This window comes from Pongo abelii, chromosome 2 (assembly GCF_028885655.2).
Source record: "Pongo abelii isolate AG06213 chromosome 2, NHGRI_mPonAbe1-v2.0_pri, whole genome shotgun sequence".
NCBI classification, from domain to species: Eukaryota; Metazoa; Chordata; class Mammalia; order Primates; family Hominidae; genus Pongo; species Pongo abelii.
Genome location: NC_085928.1, coordinates 141,760,196 through 141,782,472, shown reverse-complemented (window position 1 = coordinate 141,782,472; position 22,277 = coordinate 141,760,196). Strand labels below are relative to the sequence as shown.

Sequence of the window (22,277 nt, the reverse complement as noted above, 5' to 3'; positions counted from 1 at the left end):
TGCTCCCCCTAGAGGTGTGAGCAGCGGGGCACTGAAGAAGCGCGCCACACCCCCGTCACACGACCTGCCAGGGGAATAAGGGAACTTTTCCTGTTTCAAAACTGCTAAGCCGTTCTTTGCTATTTGGACATAGCCGAAGACCACCAGGTCTGTATGTATGGCCCAAATTGCAATTCTTTCTTCCCAAATAAAATATTAAATTTAGGGATTCATCTCTACATGTTTATTTTGACTTTGACAGAATTATATGAGATAGGTACTATTATTAACTCTCATTTTATAGATGAGGAAATTAAGGCTCAGAAAGATTAAGTTGCTCGTCTAAGGTCACATGACAGAGATGGAGCAGGTATCTCTCTTAGGGCCCCCCTACCCCCCCTCGCCAAGCATGGAAATAGAGGAAAATATTGAGTTCCTTCCAGGGAAATTCTAGGCAGTGAACTAGCCGCCTCACTAGCCCCGGGAAGTAAATAAGCAACTTGATAAGCAAGAAGATAATAGTAGCTGAAAACAATAGCCAAGGTAGAGTCCTGAGACGTTTGGTTCCCTTAGAAACTAAAGACAACATCTTAACGTATGTCCCTGAGTTACTTTTCAGAAACACAGACCCCCACCAAATGGATCCACTGCCATGCAGACCTCAGATAAGGGGCGATTGAGAACTGAACTCTGACTGCCGTTCTTTTTTCTAAATTTCTTCCTTAGGAGCCTAAAGGACGTCATACCCGTGGGCCAGACCTAACATTCCTTTCTGCTGATCCCAAGTTTTTAGACAAAGTTTCCCTTCCTTAACCAATGGCGAATCAGAAAATCCTCGAATCCACCAATGACCTGTAAGTTCTTGCTTCAATATATACTGTCTTTTTAGGCCAAATCAATATATAACCTCCACATATGCCTTAAAATTCTGCCTGTAGCTTCTACTTCCCTGAAATTTATCCCTGCTTTTAAAAACTCTTGCTTGTAAGCTATTGGGAAGGTTGGGTCTTACAGTGTGAGCTGCCTGATTCTCCTTGCTTGGTGCCCTGCAGATAAATGCCTTCTTTTCCCCCTTGCTGCAAAACCTTGATGTAGATGTTTGGCTTTACTGCACTGAGTGAGCAGACCCTGGTTTGGTTTGGTAACATGACTAAAAAATTACAAAGAAAAGGAACAGGAACACAGTCCTCTGGTCCTCTGGTATTTAGAGCTGAAACAGAGGAGGAGAGGCCTGAAAACAAGAAGGCAGAACTTAGAAGGGAAACAGGAGAGTGTAGTGTTGCAGAAGCTTGGTGGAGAGAGTATCTCAATGAGGAAATGGTCAGCTTTTTTGAAAGCCCTGAGTGTTTGCTGAAGAAAGACAAAGACAGAGAAGTGACCACTGGATTTGGCAAGATGAGGTCGTGTTGAGTCTGATGGGAGCAGTGCCTGTGGAGTGGTGGAGATGGAAGTACAATCACAACTGATTGAAAAAGGAGTGGGAGCTGAAGATGTAAAAGTAGTAACCACCAAGAACTCTTTGGGAAAAATTAGCTAAGAAAGGGAGCTGAAAACTGGGAGGGGGCTGGAGGAGATTTGAAGTTGTGTGTGTATTCAAGTATTAATTTTGTATGATGGTAAATAAAGAGTACAGAGGACGGTGGGCACATCAGCTCATGCCCATAATACTGGCACTTTGGTAGGTCAAGCCAGGAGGATTGATTGAGCCCAAGATTTGGAGGCCAGCCTGGGCAAGACCCTGTTTCTAAATTTTTTTTTTTTTTTTTTTAATGAGCCAAGCATGGTGGTGTATGCCTGTAGTCTCAGCTACTCTGGAGACTGAGGCAGAAAAAGATCACTTGAGCCCAGGAGTTGGAGACCAGCCTGGGCAACATAGCAAGATGTTGCCTTTTAAAAAGGGGGGGGAGGGGAAAGGAAGGCATTTTGTTCCTGACTACCTGCTTCACCCATTACTTTCATGTTCCCGGAATTTTTGATACGAAGAACAATGTATAGCCAATCAGTAGCTTATGTGATTTTAATATAAAATTCTTGGTAAGCAACTTAGGAACTCCCTCTTCTTTTTCTTTAGAAACCTACTTGTAACTGCAGCTAATCAGAGCATGTATTCAGGGCAACTTAAATCTATGTTCACAAGTTGCAGTCTTCAAACTTGGTCCAAATAAAATCTCTACTTATGTTAAGTTGGCCTCAGTTTTTTCCTTTAGGTTGACATTCCTTTGATCTTTTAATATGTTGAATTTTTAAATTTCTTCATTGAATCCTTGATCATGTTGCATTTTTTTTAATAGCTGTTTTCTTTTTCCATTATTTTATTTTGGATTTTTAAATAGTGTTCATAAAATATTGGTCTATAGTTTTCTGTGTTACTATTTTCAGATTTTGGTGTCAAAGTTATACTGGTTTTGTAAATACTGATTGAATAGCCTTTTTCCCTTATGCTTTGGAACTATTTTAATAACACTGGCAAGCTTTGTTCCTTGTAGATTTGACCAAAGTTGATTAAACCCCTCTGTGAAATTGTCTGAATTTAGTGTTTTTAAAAGGGTAAATCGTTTGATCACTTTCTCAGTTTCTTTGTAGTATTTTGTCTCCTTGGTTTTCTCCATCTCTTTTGCTGTCATTTTTGGTAAATTAACTTATATTTAATATAAACGTAATTTATATTAAAATAATCTATTTCATCCAGTTTTTATAATCTTTTAAAATTCCCGTTATGTGCATGTATATTTTTCTCACTTCTAAATGTATTCATTTTTGTATTGCCTTTTAAAAATTATATTAGCCAGTTAAGCTACCTATTTCATTGTTTTTCCAAGATTCAGTTCTTAGATGTATTTATTAGTCCTGTCTCTCTGTTTTTTTTTTTTTTTTTCTGTAATTCATGGTTTTTTACTTTCATCTTTCATGTTTCTTTTGGTTTACTTTAGCTTTCTTCTTCTAAAATGTTTTGATTTAAAAGCTTAACTTTGTCAACGAAAAGAGTCAAACTCTGTAAAGTATTTGAAGAGATTTATTCTGAGCCAAATATGAGTGATCATGGCCCATGACACAGCCCTCAGCCCTCAGAAGGTCGGGGTGCAGCTTGGTTTTATGCATTTTTGGCGAGCATGAGACATCAATCAAATACATTTTAGAAATACATTGGTTTGATCCAGAAGGATGATACAACTCAAAGTCAGGGGTGTGGGATTCCAGGCTATAGGTAAATTTAAACATTTTCTGGTTGACAATTGGCTGAGTTTGTCTAAAGATCTGAGTCTGACAGAAAGGAAATATTTGGGTTAAGATAAAAGATTGTGGAGGCCAAGGTTCCTTTGAAGTCTTATTGTGGCTGCCCTTAGAGATAATAGATGGCAAATATTTCATATTCAGATCTTTAAAATGTGTTAGACTTTTAGTTAATCTCTAGGATTGGGGGGGCCTGGAAGAAAAAGATCTAGTTATATTAACAGAGATTCTTTACAGACACAAATTTTCCCCCACAAAGGACAGTTTTGCAGGGCCATTTCAAGATATGGCAAATAAACATGTTTTGGGGTAAAATATTTTGATTTTCTTCCTTGTCTCATAATGTTATGCCAGAGCCAGGTTGGAAAGCCACGATGTATAGGGTTAAATAAAACCCATTGGATGAGAACTTATGGTTTGTAGGACATGACTCCCCAGACTCTTTGGATAGGAACTTGGGCAAGATAAAAAAAATCAGTTTAGTCCTCAACTCTTTATTGGTTAATATTAAAAATGTTTAAAGTTATGAATTTTTTCTCATAGTTTTTGAGGTTTCCCATAGTTTCTGCTGCATTGTGATTTTATTGTTATTTTCTAAATTATTTACAATTCTTTTCTTTTTCCATGTCAGATGAGTAATGTGCGGATGTGGTAAAAAGTTTAAAAAAGGCTGCCGGGCACGGTGGCTCACGCCTGCAATCCCAGCACTTTGGGAGGCCGGGGTGGCTGGGTCACGAGATCAAGAGTTCAAGACCAGCCTGACCAAGATGGTGAAACCCTGTCTCTACTAAAAATACAAAAAATTAGCCTGGCATGGCGGTGGGTGCCTGTAATCCCAGCTACTCGGGAGGCTGAGGCAGAGAAATGCTTGAACTCAGGACGCGGAGGTTGCAGTGAGCCGAGATCACGCCACTGCACTCCAGCCTGGGTGACGGAGTGAGACTCTGTCTCAAAAAACAAACAAACAGACAAAAACAAAAAAAAAGAAAGGCACATCTCGTACATGAGCGTGAAAACCCAGTAATCACCCTTATGAACTACAAAAGGATCTATTTACTTTACTTGATTTGAATTTTTTCTGAAACAAATTCAGAGAGAGTTTTAAAGTTTTTTGGCTGTAGGACACTTTGTTTTTTATTTTTATCAATTTTCAAAGATAAGCTACAGCCCCTTACTGCAATTATATTTTTACCTATTTCTCATTACATTTTTAGAAGTTGTTGACTTACGGATTTAGATGCTGCATAAAAATTTACAATAATTAAATCTTCATTGTAGACAGGGGCATTTATCTTGGTATAGTGACCATTTTTATAATTTTTTTTCTCCTACCAAAGTGGCAAACTTTCCCCGGTTATTACATAGATAAGCCTTTTCTTCGTATTGTTATATATATATATATTCTAATCTTCCTCCCACTTTGAGACTGTCCCTCATCAAAACAACCTACATCCCTTAGTGGTATGGTTTAAATGTACCCTTTAAAACTCACATTGAAACTTAATCCCCAGTGTGACAGTATTGAGAGGTGGGGTCTTTAAGACATGATTGAAATCTGGGCGTGGTGGCTCACACCTGTAATCCCAGCACCTTGGGGGGCTGAGGCGGGAGGATCGCCTGAGGTCAGGAGTTCAAGACCAGCCCGACCAACAGGGTGAAACCCTGTCTCTACTAAAAATACAAAATTAGTTGGGCAAGATGGCTCATGCCTGTAATCTCAGCTACTCGGGAGGCTGAGGCAGGAGAATCATTTGAACCTGGGAGGCGGAGGTTGCAGTGAGCCGAGATCGCACCCAGCCGAGATTGCACCATTGCACTCCAGCCTGGGCAACAAGAGCGAAACTTTGTCTCAAAGAAAACAAAAAAAGACATGATTGCAGGAGGGCTTTCCCTGAAGAATGGAATAACCCATCCATGGACTAATGGGTTAATGGATTATTATGTTATCATGGGAGGGGAACTGATGGCTTTATAAGAAGAGAAAGAGAGACCTGAGCTGCCATGTTAGCATGCTCAGCCCCTTTGCCATGTGATATCCTGTGCTGCCTCGGGACTCTGTAAAGAAGTCCCCATCAAGAAGGCTGTCACTAGATGCAACCCCTCGACCTTGGATTTAACCTCCTGATCTGTAGAAAATAAATTCCTTTTCTTCATAAATTACACAGTTTCAGGTATTCTAAGCAACACAAAATGAACTAAGATGTAATAAACAACCAGATGACTTTATAATTTCTACAGTTTGATCCACAGCTTCAATTACAATGTTAGAGTTTCAGATGTTTCTAGATCCTTTCTTAGCACAAAGGAAAATGTAGAATGTGGAGGAACATATTCCTCATGAAACCAACCAATGAAACTTACAAACATATAACTTTGACAACAGAGGGAGCAGAAGGCTGCTAGCTAAAGGTTTTCTTAAAGAATCCCCTGGGGAGCTGGTAAGAAATTCACGCTCCTGGACTCTGAATCTCCAGATTTGGAGGGTTCAGTGGAGGCAGAAATGGGAATTTCAAGCAAGTACTCCAAGTGATGTTGTCAAAGACCCATGTTGACCCCCTTAAACTCTACTGTAGGGAAAGGTTTCTCATCCATTACCTCCTCAGGAAAGAAACACTTAAACATCAGGAACATGTATTTTTTTTTTAGGAAACTTGAAGCTATATTGGCTATGTTAACATAACAAATTGGCCTGGTACAGTGGCTCACGCCAGTAATCCCAGCACTTTGCGAGGCCGAGGCAGGTGGATCACCTGAGATCAGGGGTTCGAGACCAGCCTGGCCAACATGATGAAACCCCGTCTCTACTAAAAATACCAAAAATTAGCTGGGCGTAGTGGTGGGCGCCTGTAATCCCAGCTACCAAGGAGGCTGAGACAGGAGAATTGCTTGAACCTGGGAGGCGGAGGTTGCAGTGAGCTGAGATTTCGCTGTTGCACTCCAGCCTGGGCAACAAGAGTGAAACTCTGACTCAAAAAAAAAAAAACCACCACACCGAAAACAAAAAACAAAAAAACCCATAACAAATTAGCTTTAGGTGAATGTTTGTCTTTTTTCTTTTTTCTTCCAGAGAGACTCAATTTACTAGGCTGACGTTGCTGTCTTTCTTCTCTCCCTCTCTCTTCCTCTATTTTGCCCTTTATAGTAGTTTCCTGGGGCTTCGCTAACAAAGTAACACAAACCAGGTGGCTTAAATAACAGAATCTTGATTTTAATATGGAGTATTAAAAGCCAGAATTTCCTGAATATAAAGCTGGTTTTCCTTTCTTTTCTTTTCTTTCTTTTTTTTAAACCATCCTGCTATATCTCTGCTAAAAGGTATGTGTGAGCCAAAAGTTTAAAGAAGTGGCAATTTTATATCTTGGTATTTTAATTATCGACAAATAACATTGTTTTCTATCATGTATTTATTTAACAAGTATTTATTGAAATCTGAAATATACTGTCGGGATCAAGAGCTTGGCCCTCTGATAGTTCATTGAAAAATCAACTCACAATAAGGCAGATAATCAGAGAAAGGTCATACAAATTTATTTAACGTTATACAAAAGAGCCTACAGAATGAAGACCCAAAGATAAAGGGGAAATTGCCCATTTTTATGCTTAGGTTCAACAAAGTATGGACAGCTGTGTAGAACTATGATTGGACAAAAAGGGTAAGATCTCCTGCTAATGGACTAAGTGGGAAACCCAGCAAGGTCTGCCTAGATTCTTCTTGGCCTCTCTGAGCATTCAGTCCTTTCTTCTGGCTATGGGGCTGGCCCCTCTCTTCAATGGGGGTCTTATGACTAAAACCACCTATGCAAAATTATAACTGAGGAAATTATGACAGTTGTTAGAAATACCAAAATTGTTAGAAATAATTGGTGCGGCAAAGAAAAATCAGCACGGAGACAAAAGATCTCCCAGCAAGGCAATCTTTGCTTTCTGCAGAAAGGATGCTCAATCGCAGATGGAACAATGGTGAGAGCACACCTGAACAAAGGAAAAGCAAACATATTTATCCCTTATGCATTTGGGTCGTCCTTACTGCTGTGTCCTGCATCCATTGGCTGGAGCTGAACCTCACAATCTTAAACTGATACCCAATTTGCTAATAGCCTAAAACTTTCCTAAATAGGTAAGTGCAAGGAAGAACAAAGAAGTTGCTTACAAAAGGTTTAAGGAAGCAATAACATTTCCAAATAAGGAAGGGGCATAGACTGTGAGCTGGAACATGCTTGTGAGCATGTCCAATAGTTACATAGGATAGGGCTTAACAAAGAGTTATTAGCACAAAGCAAGGAGGCTTGAAGAAAGTCAGTCTTTACAATAAACTGCCATTTCTAACACTTATGATTTATTCTTTAACAAGAAGGGGAACTTTGAAGAGGAAACTTTTTACTTTCTACAACAGAAAGAAATCAGACCTAACCGACTCCTTCTTGCTTCTAACCTTTAAGCTGTTCTTGTTCACTCCTGGGGATAGGCCGAACTGACTTTGGGAAGGAATTCAGTTCATGGTTTGACTTAGCGGTCATGCAGCCTGGCTCCAAGAGTCTGAACCTCCCCAAATTGCTCCTGAGGATAACATCACTATTGTGAAACCTAAGATCAATGCTGGAGATATTTTGCAGACCCTGCACTGGATGGATCAGCTGACACCACTCAGACCTGGCTCAACCAGTTCTGCCATCCCACCCAGGAACAGAAAACAGCAAGAAAAACTCACTTCGACCCTCTAGGATTCCATCTCCAACCTGACCAATCAGCACTCCCCACTTTGCAACCCCCTGCCAACCAAATTATCTTTAAAAACTCTGATCCACTGAATGCTCAGCGAGACCTATTTGAATAATCATAAAACTCCAATCTCCTGCACAGCTGGCTCTGTCTGAATTACTCTTTCTCCACTGTAATTCCAATCTTGATAAATTGGCTCTGTCTAGGCGGCAGGCAAGGTGAACACTTTGGGCAGTTACATGACCTATAGTCAAACAAGGCAAGTCAGATAATTTCTCTATGGATGGTTTTTTTTTTTTAGGCGGAGCCTTGCTCTGTCACCAGGCTGGAGTGCAGTGGTGTGATCTTGGCTCACTGCAACCTCTACCTCCTGGGTTCAAATGATTCCCCTGCCTCAGCCTCCTGAGTAGCTGGGACTACAGGCATGTGCCACCATGCCTGGCTATGTGGCCAATTTTTATGCAGAAAAACAGAGAGAAAATTAGAGTAATATTTTTAGGTTTTATGGCTGGCATTGGGGAAAAGGGGTTCTGGTTTCTATGAACCGCCTTGGGGAAGACGGATTATAATTTCTATGGCCCACTTTAAAGTTCAGATGGAACCAAAAAAGAGCCTGCATTGCCAAGTCAATCCTAAGCCAAAAGAACAAAGCTGGAGGCATCACACTACCTGACTTCAAACTATACTACAAGGCTACAGTAACCAAAACAGCATGGTACTGGTACCAAAACAGAGATATAGAGCAATGGAACAGAACAGAGCCCTCAGAAATAATGCTGCGTATCTACAACTATCTGATCTTTGACAAACCTGAGAAAAACAAGCAATGGGGAAAGGATTCCCTATTTAATAAATGGTGCTGGGAAAACTGGCTAGCCATATGGAGAAAGCTGAAACTGGATTCCTTCCTTACACCTTATACAAACATTAATTCAAGATGGATTAAAGACTTACATGTTAGACCTAAAACCATAAAAACCCTAGAAGAAAACCTAGGCATTACCATTCAGGACATAGGCACGGGCAAGGACTTCATGTCCAAAACACCAAAAGCAATGGCAACAAAAGCCAAAATTGACAAATGAGATCTAATTAAACTAAAGAGCTTCTGCACAGCAAAAGAAACTACCATCAGAGTGAACAGGCAACCTACAGAATGGGAGAAAATTTTTGCAACCTACTTATCTGACAAAGGGCTAATATCCAGAATCTACAATGAACTCAGACAAATTTACAGGAAAAAAACAAACAACCCCATCAACAAGTGGGCAAAGGATATGAACAGACACTTCTCAAAAGAAGACATTTATGCAGCCAAAAAACACATGAAAAAATGCTCATCATCACTGGCCATCAGAGAAATGCAAATCAAAACCACAATGAGATACCATCTCACACCAGTTAGAATGGCGATCATTAAAAAGTCAGGAAACAACAGGTGCTGGAGAGGCTGTGGAGAAATAGGAACACTTTTACACTGTTGGTGGGACTGTAAACTAGTTCAACCACTGTGGAAGTCAGTGTGGCGATTCCTCAGGGATCTAGAACTAGAAATACCATTTGACCCAGCCATTCCATTACTGGGTATATACCCAAAGGATTATAAATCATGCTGCTATAAAGACACGTGCACACGTATATTTATTGTGGCACTATTCACAATAGCAAAGTCTTGGAACCAACCCAAATGTCCATCAATGATAGACTGGATTAAGAAAATGTGGCACATATACACCATGGAATACTATGCAGCCATAAAAAATGATGAGTTCATGTCCTTTGTAGGGACATGGATGAAGCTAGAAACCATCATTCTCAGCAAACTATCGCAAGGACAAAAAACCAAACACCGCATGCTCTCACTCATAGATGGGAATTGAACAATGAGAACACGTGGACACAGGAAGGGGAACATCACACACTGGGGCCTGTTGTGGGGTGGGGGGATGGGGGAGGGATAGCGTTAGGAGATATATCTAATGCTAAATGATGAGTTAATGGGTGCAGCACACCAACATGGCACATGTATACATATGTAACAAACCTGCACGTTGTGCACATGTACCCTAAAACTTAAAGTATAATAATAATAAAATAAAAAATAATTTCTATGGCCCACGTTCGGGCAGAATGGGTCTGGGAGACAGGAGGGCAGGAGAAGATCAGAGAAAAAACTTTTGATTCAGAGGCCTTCATTTGTTTTCTGAGCCTCAACAATACTAGGCACTGAAGTAGAAGCTGGTGATATAGAGAAAAACAAAGCACATTCACTCTTGGGAAATATTTCTGAGTGAGGCAACTTAAATCAGATAAACTAATAATTACCTAACTTGTGTGTGCCCAGAGTGTGCAGAAAAGAGAGAAATTAGTTCTGTGTGTACATCTTGCCCTGAGCTTCATAGGCCTTCTTCCCTTGTTCTCTGAAAAATTATGTCCCTCTTAAGTGAAGCCACCCCAGAACTTGAGATTACTTTCCTCACGTGACCATAAGCTTTTGTACCAAACTTCGTTCCAGCCACTTACTTCTTACCGTCACGTAAACTATTGTTTGCTCTCTACTCCCTCTGCTCTTGGTATGAACTCAGTGTTCTGAGCAATAATCTGTGTTGTATGCCTTTTGGAAAAGAACAAAGCAGGTTATTTGGAGAGGGTGTTTCTCGTGTTCCCAAATAGACCCTTATAAGGTCAATCTATGTTGGCTCCACTAGTCAAGTTAAAAGAACACTGTCCTTTCTGGAGCATCTTTGTTCTTTGTTCCTTTACTTGATTTACATATCCATAATATAAGAACACTGATCTTTTGATATTCAGCTAACAAAAATTTATTGGGCATCTGTTATGTGCCTAGATCAGTTTTAAGTGCTGGGTATACAGCAGTGAATCATGATGATAACAATCATAACAAAACAGAAAAAGATCTTGTCTTTCTAGAGCTTATATGAGAGTGGAAGAAGTAGACAATACTCAAACATAAATCTATGATATAGTTTTAGATAGTAACAAGTTCTATGAAGAAACATTAAACAAGATAAAGGGACAGAAACAAAAGATGCTTAGACAGAGATATCAGGGAGGTGTCTTTGAACAGGTGACACTTAAGCAGAGATCTGAATAAAGTAAGGGAGTAAAGTGTGGCTTTCTGAGAGAAGAGTACAGCTGTGAGTAGTTGTGGAGGGGAGATAATCTAGAAAAGAGGAAAATATTTGATTCTGCTATTTTGTGTTCCTGGTGTTCTTTATTTCTTTGGTACAACTGTGGTTTGAGACTGGACCTCATGGGGGCCTGCTTTTACATGGGTTACACGTGATGAGCTGACTGGGTTGAGTGACCCTAGAAGAGCAGGGGAAATTTGATCCCGGGTCTTCGTGTATAAGTGAAGTTGTCATTCCAGCAGGCCCTGCAGAGCATGGAAGCTCAGAATTTGAACCTGGGTAATAAATAAGCTGAATTATATGGTAGATGTGGTAGATGTCAGAGATCTCCATTTTACTTGGTAAGTAGCTGCCAAGACTGAGGGACATTTTAGAGGTGATAAAAATGTACTGTGTAAAAGTGACTTCCCATAATAGGTAATGATACATTAAGTTTTTTTTCCTTTCTGTTTTACCATATATTTTTCTGATTTAAAATTTAAAGGAAATGTTGATTAAGTGCCTTTCATATGCCAGGTATTTTACATATGTGTCTCATTTAGTCCTCACAATAACGAGGAAAGAAGGCTCAGAGAGGTTAAGTAACTTGTCCAAGATCACACAGATAGTAAGCAGCAGAACCAACATTGAAACCCAAGTCATTGAAACTTCAAAGCCTATGAGTTCCTGCTCGCACAACAGAGCCTTTCTCAGGCAGGGAGTTTTAGCTAAATTAGCCAGTAGGACATTTTCCTCTGAACTTAAAGTTAAAAAATGTCTCTCAAAGGAGGTTCCTCAAATCTTTGTATTGTACTGTGGGTTGAAGCAGAGGGAATTAGGAATGTTTGATAGGCAGCTATTTTCTAAGTTGATCTTGAGGTAAGTTCATAACATTGAAGAGAAGTGCCAATCGAATAATAATTATCACACCACAGAGATGTCCTCTTTTGAAAGATAAAGGCTGACCCTGTTTGACAATATCTCTCACATGTGTTTTTTGCATCTCCTCATCCCAACTCTGCATCTATTGAACTGGAATGAGGAGCCAGAGAGAAGATCAGATTGAGGATATTATGTCTTAAGAGAATTACCATAGTTTAGCTTGACTACTGGCAGAATCTGGATTTGAGTGTGCAATTCAAATACAAATATGTTTTAAGCATCTCCCGTAATTACTAATTGCTCATTCATTTCTTATATTTTCATCAATGAGTGATGTCATTTCCCCAACAGTGGTTTGAATTAGAAACCTTGGTGGTGGTCTAGATTTCTTCATCTCCTGAATCCTTGCATATTAGTTACCAAATCCTGTCAAGTCCTATTTCTTAGATCCAGAATCTACTAAGGTGTAGTTAACATGAGTCCAGAGTTCAGACCCCAAACTAGCTACTTACTAGTAAGTTAATGAACTTCTGTGCATCCATTTCCTTATCTTTAAAGAATACTATATTAGTTTCCAATGACTGTTGTAAGAAATGACCCCAACTCTGGTGGCTTAAAACAATACAAATTCAATGAATAACACCTAATATTTGAGAGCACAAAAAGGTGACTACAGGCAACAATAATTTATTGTACATTTAAAAATAACTAAAAGAGCTGGGCATGGTGGCTCACACCTGTAATCCCAGCACTTTGGGAGTCCAAGGCAGGCGGATCACCTGGGGTCAGGAGTTCAAGAACAGCTTGGCCAACATGGTGAGACCCCATCTCTAGTAGAAATACAAAAATTAGCCAGGCATGATGGTGCACACCTGTAATCCCAGCTACTCAGGAGGCTGAGGCAAAAGAATTGCTTGAACCTGGGAGGCGGAGCTTGCAGTGAACCGAGATCGCACCACTGCACTCCAGCCTGGGCAACAGAGCAAGATTCCGTCTCAAAAACAAACAAACAAACAAAAAACAAAACTAAAAGAGTGTAATTGGTATGTTTGTAACACAAAGAAATGATAAATGCTTGAGATGATGGATACCCCATTTATCCTGATGTGATGATTACACATTGTATGCCTGTATTGGTCTCATGTATCCCGTAAATATACATACCCACTATGTACCTATAAAAATTAAAAATTAAAAAACCCACAAATTTATTATCTAATGGTTCTAGAGGTCAGAAGCCTAAAATAGGTCTCACTGGGCTAAAATTAAGGTGTTGGTAGGGCTGCATTCCTTCTGGAGGCTCTAGGGGAAAGTGCTTTTGCTTGCTTTTCCATTTCTAGAGGCTGCCTGTATTCCTTGGTTCATGGCCCCTTCCTGTCCTTAAAGCCAGCCGTGGCTGGTTGAAACTTTCTCACATGGCATCACTCGAACACAGACTCTTCTTTGGCTTCCCTCTTTCACTGTAAGGAGCCTTGTGAAAGGCTATCTGGGTAATCTGGGATACTCTCTGGGCCTATCTGGGTAATCCGGGATACTCTCCCTAGCTTAAAATCAGATGACAAGTAAACTTCATTTCCTACACAACCTTAATTCTCCTTTTGCATATCAGCAGTTTCCAGGGATTAGGACATGAGCATCTTTGGGGGACATTATTCTGTCTACCATAGCTACCTATCTCATAGGGCTATTGAGAGGATTCAATGAGTTTCAGGCTGTAAAGCACTTTGCACAATGCTTAGCGGGATATAAATACTCAATAAATGTTATCCTTATTGGTGTGAGTATTAGCTTATGTCTTCAGTCTTTCCCTCATTACCCTTCATACCGGACTCAGAGTTATATTTCAGGAGACCAGTTTCATCCTATTGTCCCCATCTTTAGTTCTTACTCTGGGTCCTCTTCTGTTCCCCTGCTACCCTGTGTTTTCTATATATCAATTTACCATTCTCTCTCTCTCTCTCTTTTTTTTTTTTGAGATGGAGTCTTGCTCTTTTCCCCAGGCTGGAGTGCAGTGGTGCAATCTCAGTTCACTGCAGCCTTTACCTCCCTGGTTCAAGCGATTCTCCTGCCTCATCCTCCTGAGTAGCTGGGATTACAGGCATGTGCCACCACGTCTGGCTAATTTATTTTTTGTATTTTTAGTAGAGACAGGGTTTCACTGTGTTAGCCAGGATGGTCTCGATCTCTTGACCTCATGATCCACCCGCCTTGGCCTCCCAAAGTGCTGGGATTACAGGCGTGAACCACTGCGCCCTGCGCCTGGCCTCTCTCTCTTTTTTTTTTTTTTTTTTTTTTTTGAGACAGAGTCTCACTTTGTTGCCCAGGCTGGAGTGCAGTGGTACTATCTCAGCTCACTGCAACCTCTGCCTCTGCCTCCTGGGTTCCAGCAATTCTCCTGCCTCAGCTTCCCGAGTAGCTGGAACTACAGGCACACTCCACTGTGCCCAGCTTATTTTGTATTTTTGTAGAGACAGGGTCTCAAACATTCTGACCTCAAGTGATCAGCCCACCTTGGCCTCCCAAAGTGCTGGGATTACAGGCGTGAGCCACCACACCCGGCTTCAACTTACTATTCTCTAATTGTTGACTTACTTGTCTTCCACCAGAATGTAAGTGATTGTGTCAAAGTGTGGTGCATGAACCAGCAACATTGGCATCACTTGGAAGGATGTTAGAAATGCAAAATCTAAGCCCCTGCACCCTACCCCCAACCCCACTTTTGCATCAAATGAATCAAAATTTGCATTTTAACAAGATCTCCAAGTGATTCATATGTACGTTAAAGTTTGAAAAATATTGTTCTGATATATAACTGCCTGATAAATAGTAGGCACTCAATAAATGTTTACTGAATAAAATAATAAATTATACCAGGCACTTGTGTTAGATGGGAGAAGGACAGAAATAACAGGCATGGTTTTCCAAAGCTCCTTGAATGATTCTGCTTTTATATTTCTTCATGTCTTTGTATAGCCTACATGATGGTCATCTCAGAATGGCTTAAAGGTGCAAGCTTGAGCTCCTATGAAATTACACAGGGTTATCACATAGTTCAGATAGGCAAGAATTTTTTAATCTGTTTTGCTTACCACCATATCCTAACACCTGGGATAATGCCAGGCATATAAGCAGATGCTTCATAAATATTGTTGAATGAGTGAATCCGTGTGTTTTTTGTTTGTTTGTTTGTTTGTTTTTTTGAGACGGAGTCTCGTTCTATCGCCCAGGCTAGGGTGCAGTGGCACGATCTTGGCTCACTGCAACCTCCGCCTCCTGAGTTCAAGCGATTCTCCTGCCTCAGCCTCCCAAGTATCTGGGATTACAGGTGCCTGCCACCGCACCTGGCTAATTTTTGTATTTTTAGTAGAGACGGGGGTTTCACCATGTTGGCCAGGCTGGTCTCGAATTCCTGACCTCGTGATCCACCCGCTTCAGTCTCCCAAAGTGCTGGAATTACAGGCATGAGCCACCGCACCCGGCTGGCCATGTGTTTCTTTTTCCCCCAGTGGGAAACTTCACCACAAGGGGGACCCATTTTCAGCTCAAATCCATTCAAGAAGGTATTTCTTTCACCAAAAAGCCTCAAGATATACCATGCTTTTCTCCTTTTTCCACCACAGGAGACTGCTAATCACTAAGAACAAACAGGCAGCTGCTCTGGAAAGTAAATGTTTAAATAAGAAAGAGGGAGAGAAAGCTGCAGGGTTTGTCACCAAAGAGAGAATGTGGGAGTTCAGTCAGGCTGGTGGAAAAAATTTTAAGATGAAATTATAGGAATTAAAAACAAACCCTCTTGGAAGGCCTGGGGGTTTGCATAAAGTGTTTGTCTGAAGACAGCTGAACTCTCTTAAAAGCTTAGGGTGTAGATACATAGGAATATAGAGTAGTTTATCTAAATAGCTTGTTTACTCATGTGGTCCTAAGACCAACCTTTAATCAACCATGGCTGCGTAATTGCTCTCTACTAGGGGATCGGCAACCAGGTCAATTACCCTCTAACAGTGTTTACTCAAGACCTTTGTCATTTAATCCATACTGAATAAATGTGAGCTTTGCTGGCTGAACGGGGCCACAGCTGCTACTCTTTACAGCACCTTCCTTGGTATCTGTGAGGGGCCCGAACCCTTAGCTGGACTGACAGGCAGAATATCTGTGTCAGTGTATGTTATTCATCTGTCATTGGGTCAGTGTCTGTGGGACGGACCCCCACAAGAGAAGCCATTTGTGGGCCAACAATTCACATAGTAAGCAGGAGAATTCTTTATGGCAAAACTATTGGCAAAGTCTCTGTTATGAAAGTGTCCCTTGAATATACGTTGAAACAGGCACTAAAAGTACAGGTTCTGGTCTGAGAAAACAGGGCAGATTGTACTGGGATGAAAACAGCATAAGACTCAGAAGAGTGGATCAGCAGATCATAAACAGTGAAAGAAGATTTGAAATCTGGTGTAGCAGTTCCAGTGGCTAAGACTTTTACCAGTTCCTTGGTGATGAGAAACTGGAAATTAATGCCAAACCTATCCCAGTAGATATGGAACTGTGTGCATGCTACTGGAGCTGTGCAGTAAACTCTACATGGTTCTCATGCCATAGTCATTCTTTTTGTTGTTGTTTTGTTTTATTTATTTTTTTTTTTGAGATAGAAAGCGATTTGCCCACTTTGGCCTCCCAAAGTGCTGGGATTATAGGTGTGAGCCACTGCACCTGGCCCCATAGTCACTCTTAATGAATTGTTTGCTGTTGTCATCAAGCCCTGAATTACACTGTACCTACAAGTATTGGCCTGGGTGAACACAGGTGACAGATGCTTAATGCTGAGATACAGGATAACCCCCTCTCCTCACTGGTTTAATGATGTTTGTTTTTCTCTAAGAATGTACTTGCAATATGTCTGCATGTCCGTTCTCTGCTTAGAAAACACTGTGTCTTGACTCTCAGCTCTAAGTTCACTTTTATATCTTCTTTTACAGCCAGCATAAATGTTACCCTTTCCCAAGTCTTTCCTGACTCTCCCAAGGAGTTATTTTGACACTATCTCTGCCATCCCATAGACTTTGTACATACCTCTCTTATCATATAGTTACTTATTTACCTGATCTTCTCTCTAGATAAACTGCCAACTACTACAGCTATAGGTTGCACCTGATTCTCCTTTAATCTTCCCCCTGACTCCCAGAAATCACCAGCATGCAGTAGGCACCTGTAAATGCTCGTAAGTAGACCTTGGTCTCATCACCAGGACAGGCAGCCAAGCCTCATCGGTTCTCGGAAGATCTTAGTTAAGGGACAGTTGACTTGCTGTGGGCAAACATCTGGCCTTTAATTATTTAGCTGGTTAAATAGACTGTGATTGTCTCTGGTTGGTAGTTGCTATCTTTTTTACAGGAGAAATCAATCTGCTGATATATCAGTTAGAAGATAATGTTATAGATAATGCTTATACATGGTGACCTAGTTGCCAACTGCATTGTATAAGCTAACAGTATCATAACACTTTGGCTTAGAAAACTTATTATCATTATTATTAAGAAATCATTTCAATTTTTATTGCTGGAAGGACTTCATCTGGAATAGAGGCCCAAATAAAATGAATCAAAATTCTGCCTTTAGGAAGCTATTCAGCTTAATCATTTTGAAGACATGCCAATGGCAAACTACAAATTTAACTAAACATATTATGTTTCCTCCCTCTTTTTTTTCCTTTTCTTCCTCTCTCTTCTCTCTCTCCCTTTTTTCCTCCCTCCCTTCCTTCTTTCACTCTTTCCTTCCTTCCTTTTCCTCAGATATTTATTGAGCACTTACACTTTGACAAGTTTTTTTTTTTTTTTTTTTGAGACAGAGTTTCACTCTTGTTGCCCAGGCTGCAGTGCAATGGTACGATTTCAGCTCACCGCAAACTCTGCCTCCTGGGTTCAAGCAGTTCTGCTGCTTCAGCCTCCCGAGTAGCTGGGATTAAAGGCATGTGCCACCGTGCCCAGCTAATTTTGTATTTTTAATAGAGACGGGGTTTCTCCGCGTTGGTCAGGCTGGTCTTGAACTCCTGACCTCAGATGATCTGTCTGCTTTGGCCTCCCAAAATGCTGGGATTACAGGCATAAGCCACTGTGCCTGACTTGACAGGTCTTTTTTAGGCATAGGAGATACAAAGTGAAGGAGCCATAACCCCCTGACTCCCAGTTGCTTTTTTTCTAGGGCTTTTCATTTGGAAAAAAGGAGAGAGATGAGAGAGACTTTGAAATTTGTAAAAATGAATTAAGAGCAAGAGTTGGCAGCTAGTGATCAGCTTTGCACCAGTTGAGACAGCACTAAAAGGGTAAAATATTCCATCAGATAGTAAAATTCATTTTTTAATTGCCATAAATCTAGACTGTATTAATTGCTCTTACTATATTCATATTGTATCAAATGAATACAAGATGTGGCCCCTGTCCTTGGGAACTTCATCATTAGAGTTATATCTTTTATGGAAATCTAAGTTCTTTGTCAACATGATGAAAGGCTAGTATTTTTATGTCTATGGAAATGCTGGAGGAAACATGGTTCTAAGGGTTTGCCTTTCTAGTCTAGATCAGTAATTCTCAACATGCCATCCCCAAACTTCCAGCATTATTGTCAATTGGGAATTTGTTAAAAAGGCACATTATTAGGCCCAAGTCAGAGCTACTGAATCTGAAACTCTGGGGTGGAGTGGGGCAGCAATCTGTGCTTTAACAGGCTTTCTCTCTGTAATTTTGATGCATGCCCAAGTGTGACTGAGAACCACTACTCCAGTCTTGACCCTTGATATGCATAGTGTGGTCCCCGGACCAGCAGCAGTCGCTCGGAGCTTGTTAGAAATGTAAAGTCTCAGGCCCCAGTCCAAACCTACTAAATCAGTATTTGCACTTTACCAACATTCTCATGTGATTTGTAAGCATATTGTATTTTGCAAAGCACTGCTCTAGACTAGATTATACCTTGAAGAGCATTGAGCCAGAGCCAGTCTTGACTCCTCCCATCTCAGTCATCAAAGCACTGAAGTAGAAGATAACAGGCTGTTCCTTCCACTTCCCTCAGCACTTGAGTGTCACTATCTGGAACTGGCATTTTGCAAATTTGGACAACATTGCAGTTTCTACAGAGAAGACTCTGCTCCTGTCCTTGAAGACTGGGGGTGGTACCATATGAAACATAATCAGTTTGCTAGTACCAACAGATTGCTGTTAAAATCATTTCAGTGTCAGGAGATTTCCCCTTTCTTAAGACACAATTAGGTTTTCTGTCTGGAGGAGGGGTAATACAGTTTCCAATGTAAGTGGGTCAAACAGATTTACAAAATAATGAGCAATAGGAGAAATTTGGAATTTCTTAGCCTGGTATTACTTTGGTATCAGGAAGGGCCAGTTTAGTTAAAGTGATGAATACAAGATATTGCAATTCTTCCCTAATGGATTGGTAAATAGCTGCTGTCCCCATGCCACCCCAGCTGCCCAGCTCTTCCTTTGGACTCTCCCTAGATCTCCACATGACTCAGCAGTCTGCAATCAAGATATTCTTGCCTGGCACATCAGGAGTCCCTAGGACCTTAAATAATGTGGTTTGCAACTCTTCTGGTTTGTTAGTGCTCTTACCCTACCATTTGTTAGATAGAGTCAATCTTTACTATTTGCAGATTCCATATTTGTGAATATACTTACTCGATACAAATTTATTTGTAACTCCCAAATCAACAGTTATGATGCTTTCACAGTCATTTGTGGACATGTGCAGAGTGGGTAAAAACTTGAGTTGTCCAACAAGTGTGGTAACAGGCTCCAAGGGTTTAGCCAGTAAGCTCTATCAAACATTTGTAAAACAAGTAATTCCAGTCTTAGACACCATTTTATGTAAACAGAGACTCATTCGATGAATTTAGCATAATTTTGATGTCCAATCTGATAAAGTATGAATAAAAAAATCATAGGAGAATCTTGCTCATTACCATGGAAGCAAAAATGCTAAGCAAAAAATCAGGAAATTCAATAATGTGTACAAAATGTCACATGAACAAAATGGATTTTTCCCAGAAATGCAAGGATGGCTTAATATTAGAAAATCTTTTAGTGTAATTCTCCACCTTAATAAACTTATGCCATGATCTCAATAGATAAAAAGAACTCCAATAATATTCATCATTTTTAAAAAGAAGAAAAACTAACACATCAAGAATCGCTTTAACCTAATAAAAAGTAGCCCCTCCACTCCCTCCAGTGATTAAGATGTTGTGACCAAAGGCTTGCAGGAACCTACCCTGTATTTCCTTAGGAGCATTGGTTGAGTATTTGCTAATTGAGAGTTCCAGGTCAATTTATAGTACATAACTACCGTGAATAATGAGAATTAACTGTATTTAAAATATCATCTTATGGGTGTGGTTTGTAAATATTTTAATCTTTACTCTTGAAAGCTTTGCAAAAAAACGTGAAGAGTGCCGTCATTTCACCTTTTCATTGGATTGTGACTGTTTTAAAGTACTTACCGGGTGGGAATGGAGAATGGAATAGTCAAATGTTGCAGAAGGATATTCTCTGCGTGAATGTCTTCATCTTTGGATTCCCAAGGCAGCATTTATTAAATATTTCCCGAGTATGGTTAATTGATTGTGCGTCTTCAAGGGGAAATTCCACGAACCAGTGACGTAGTTGTGAGGAGAGATTGGGGTCTAGTTAGATCCTTGGCCAGTGATTCTTACAAAATTCTTCATTCTTTTTGCTACAAAGTGGATGTGAGGTGCCATAGGGAGAAAGTAGTAGGGAGAGCACAAAGCCATGAGCAAGACAGACATGTAAACAATTCCCACTCTATAATCATAGCTATATTTGAATGGTTGTAGGAGAAGCTGTGGGAAACTGGAGGAGGAAATGCCTGCCTTTTCTAGGAGGTTTCATGGAGAAGGAGATATTTGACTTGTGTCTTGAAGTATGGAAAGTCATTTTATTTATTTATTTATTTGAGACAGGGTCTCGCTCTGTTGCCCAGATTAGAGTGCAGTGGCACAATCGTGGCTCACTGCAGCCTCAAACTCCTGGGCTCACGCCATCCTCCTGTCTCTGCCTCCCAAGTATCTGGGACTACAGGTGGACACCACCTAATTTTTCTTTTTTTTCAGAGATGGGGAGTTTCTATGTTGTCCAGGCTGGTCTCAAACTTGGGCTCCAGTGATTCTCATGTGTCTGCCTCCTCAAATGCTAGAATTACAGTTGTGAGCCACCAGAGGAAGGAGTTCTTTAGGTAGGCAAGAGGGTGACATTAATTGAGGATTGATAGGGGGTAGAATTTTAGGCAGAGATAGGGGAATTAGCAGAGGAATGGAGTTGTGTCCAGAGTGTGTGTGTGTGTGTGTGAGGGTGTGTGATATGTATGTAGAGTGTGTGGGGTGTGTGTGTGTGGTGTATGTGTGGTGTGTATGTGTGTGGTATGTGTGAGGATGTGTGTGGTATGTGTGAGGATGTGTGTGGTATGTGTGGGGTATATGTTTGTGTGTGTGAGTGGGTATGGTGTCTGTGATGTGTATGTGTGTGTGGTATGTGTGGGTGTGTGTGGTGTATGTGGTGTGTGTGACAGTGTGTGTGGTATGTGTGCATATGATGTGTATGTAGAGTATATGCGGTATGGATGGAGTGTTTGCATGGCGTGTGTGTGGTGTGTGTGAGTGGGTGTGATGTGTATGTAAAGTGTGGTGTGTGAATGTGTGTGAAGGAGGTTGAGCAGATAAGAAGGGGACAAAATTTTGGGGATGGGGTGAGGGGTGGTGAGTATCCTGTGCAGTCAGGGATTTGGACTTGATCTTGTAGGCCCCAGGAGAGCAGTAACAGGTTTGTTTAGGAAAGGTCATCTTGCCAGCTGTGGGAAGGATAGTCAATTAGGAAGTCCCTGTGGTAATATTAGTGCTGGTGATAACCCACTTCACACTCCTTCTCCAGAAAAATCTTTGTGCTCTTGGGGCCTTGAAAAGCAGACCAATACCTCTGATATGATTCTCTAAATTTAACCTTTTCAGACTTGAGTGGGCATACAATCTTCTTGTTGAAATGCAATTATGGTTCCATAGGTCTGGGTGGGGTCTGAGTCTCTGTAGTTCTAATGAGCTCCAGGTGATGCCAATGCTGTTGGTCCACAGGCATGCTTTGGAGAGGAAGGCTTCACCCTGTTTGCAAACTACAATAGCCTGGGTAATAAAGAAATATTGATGTCTGGTGCCACCCTAGATATTCTGATGCAATAGGTGTAGGCATAGGGTTTAGGCGGAGCACTAAGAATTTTAAAAGTGCCCCAGGTGAGGGATCAGTTTTTTTTGTGTGTGGTTGTTTTGTTTTA

General features: G+C 40.7%; 1 protein-coding gene and 1 pseudogene across 1 annotated transcript in view; one reads left to right on the top strand and one right to left on the bottom strand.

Moving 5' to 3' along the window:
- Positions 1–608: 608 nt before the first annotated feature.
- CPNE4 (copine 4) overlaps positions 609–22,277 on the top strand; it is a 767,841-nt gene continuing 746,172 nt past the window's right edge. The window contains exon 1 of the mRNA XM_024245287.3: positions 609–833. The gene's annotated coding sequence lies outside the window, so the exon portion shown is untranslated. The remainder of the gene's footprint in view (positions 834–22,277) is intronic.
- Positions 4,183–4,259, bottom strand: LOC112132947 (small nucleolar RNA U13; annotated as a pseudogene).